Genomic DNA, 2,601 nt, shown 5'->3' with positions numbered 1-2,601 from the left:
TGAAAAATTACCACTACTATATATATTTTTCGGGTGGATTCAGGGGGTGCGCCCGCACCCCCTCGCACCCCCATGGATCCGCCCCTGCAGGTAAACCTTCTTGCCACCCCCCAGCACTTCTTTCCCACTTAATAATAGACTCTTCTTCACTAAGATTAGTCTTTAAATTTTTATATATTAACGATTCCATTTGGGTTTTTGTTTATTTTCAAGGGTTTTTTTGTTTTTGTGATTTACAGGCTTCTCTGATCAAGTAAATATGGTGGCTTTTCAAAATTATGATGTTGGTTCTGATAATGAGAAGTTGAGAATATCAAATAATGATAAGTTCAATCTATAAATTTCCAAGTGAGATGATGATGGTTATGGATTTGGTTATGGCTCAATCTGTTATTTCTGATTCAAATTTTAAGGTTTCAGTTTCTGAATCAGCCAATTTACCCTAGAAGATGATTTTGTCCTGCAAATTCTACGATTATAAGAAACAACCTCACTAATGAAATCAAACCAAACACTAGAAAGAAAAAACCCTAGAAAAATTCTGAATAAAACCTAATAATCTTTAACCCAATTTTAGGTCAGATTACCCTACAAGAACACTGGATTTATCCAGCAAATTCTAGGGTTACAAGGAGCTTCAATAATGAAATCAAACAAGAAACGAAACAAGAAACCCAACAGACACTAGTAATCCAATTAAAGATTTGATTCCCATACATTTATTAGAGAGAAACAAGAGTTCAGAGAGAGCAAGAGACCTGCAAGTATGGTCGTTCTTATTGGAGCTTTAGATTATAGAACTCTAGTTCTAATCAAAACCTTTTATTGAGCGCAAGTATGGTGTTGGTTCGGATTATTTGAAAAAGACGGGCAAGTGAAATAATGAACACCTAAGTAGTTTGAAGAAGAGGCAGTGATGGGAAGAAGAAGAAAAAATCGAGTGACCTAATTTTGTGTAGATGAAGAAGAAGACTACTCTATTTGCACGAAGATGTCGGCGGGAAGAAGAAGAAATTGAGTAGTTGAAGAAGTTTCCCATACCTAATTTTGAGTTATTAAGGAAAAGATACAGGTTAGAGCAAAAAAATAATTTAGCGCCTCAAATTAATATATTGCGCCAAAATTTGGACGTAATATTTTTGAATTTGGGACTATTTTTGGCCTTTTTGGTATGATAGTGCAAAAGGGTTACGGCTAGATGGTAGCAAATATTGGGCAGTCGTTATGACCAACAAGTTGTAATAAAAACATGACTCGTGATTAAGAAAAAACAACAACGTGAAAAACAAATACTACGGATACGTGTAACAAATTTGCGAAAATCCGTAATTACTAGTAGGCATTTGCTACAACATGCCTAGTCCATAGCAAAAAATGTGTAACAAAAGCATGTTTGTTTTGTAGTGTGAGTGACATTGAATTCTACATCTTGCGGATCATAATGATGACTTTCTTGAGTGGCATGGAGTCCTACATCTTGTAAATCTTTCTTAAAATAGAATAAGCCTTTAATTAATATACTACATGTTAAAAATACATAACTAAAAATCAATTATGCACAATAACAAACCTTATATTTCCTCTTGCACATAGTTATTTGATTTGGTGTAAAGTGTAGACTCTAACCGTTTTGTATGAGGTAGTCCCTTACGCCTGACACATTGGGATTAAGCAAAGTTGCTTCCTTAACATTAGCACTTGAATTACTACCTACATTACCTCTTGACATTGAAGCCGGATTAACACTCCCTTTCAACAGAAGTATAGTTTTTTTCTCATTATCAACCCACTCAATGTATTGTTCGCAGCGTCGATCATCGGCAAATTTAGTAAATGCACGACATAATCGGTCATAAACGAAAATTTTCACTTAAACCCCAATCATCATATCCAATTGACACCTTTTTATGTGTTCTTGTAACGTCATTTCTCCACCTACGAGGAGTGTATTGTCCTAGAATAAAGTTAACACCAAGATCCTGCAACACCAATATAGAATGCCTACACAGTATATTTGAACACTCAAACATAAAACAAGTACAGTGTATACCGCCACTTATCTAATTGCAATACCTTCTCAGCGATTCTTTTCTTTTTACCTTCTCTAATGACCATATCTGAAGGTATGTCATGTAAGGTAAAATGTCATCTCGATAACTATCTATTTCTTTGCAATATTCAATCAACTCATTCAAAAATACTTTGAAATTTTCAGTAGTGTTCACATGTTTGGCTTGTTTCTCAATATTAAATCTAGCCGCACATGGTATATTGTGTGCATATGACCTCAAGTTTGGATTTGCTTCCTTTGGAGCTTTATCTATAAATGCACGACCATATTGTTCAACAAATTGTGATACAGTTGTTTTAGCATGAACATAACCATCAAAAAAGATATTTATACTTTCATTTCATTGTGTGGTTGACATGTCTGCCCAAAAATAATTTTAAGATAAATTGGAACCTAAAGGTGTCTTTCTCCGTATAATTTATTCAACCATTTATGTTGATGTAAACCTACTTGTCAATCATTTTTATCCACCCTTCTTCAGATTCTCTAGGTCTTGTGAATGATCCACCAAACACTACAGTGTTGAATTA

This window comes from Eschscholzia californica, unplaced genomic scaffold, assembly GCF_041429995.1.
Source record: "Eschscholzia californica isolate CP2 unplaced genomic scaffold, dmEscCali1.0.p SCAF_5, whole genome shotgun sequence".
NCBI lineage: Eukaryota > Viridiplantae > Streptophyta > Magnoliopsida > Ranunculales > Papaveraceae > Eschscholzia > Eschscholzia californica.
Note: the sequence above shows the minus strand (reverse complement) of the source record.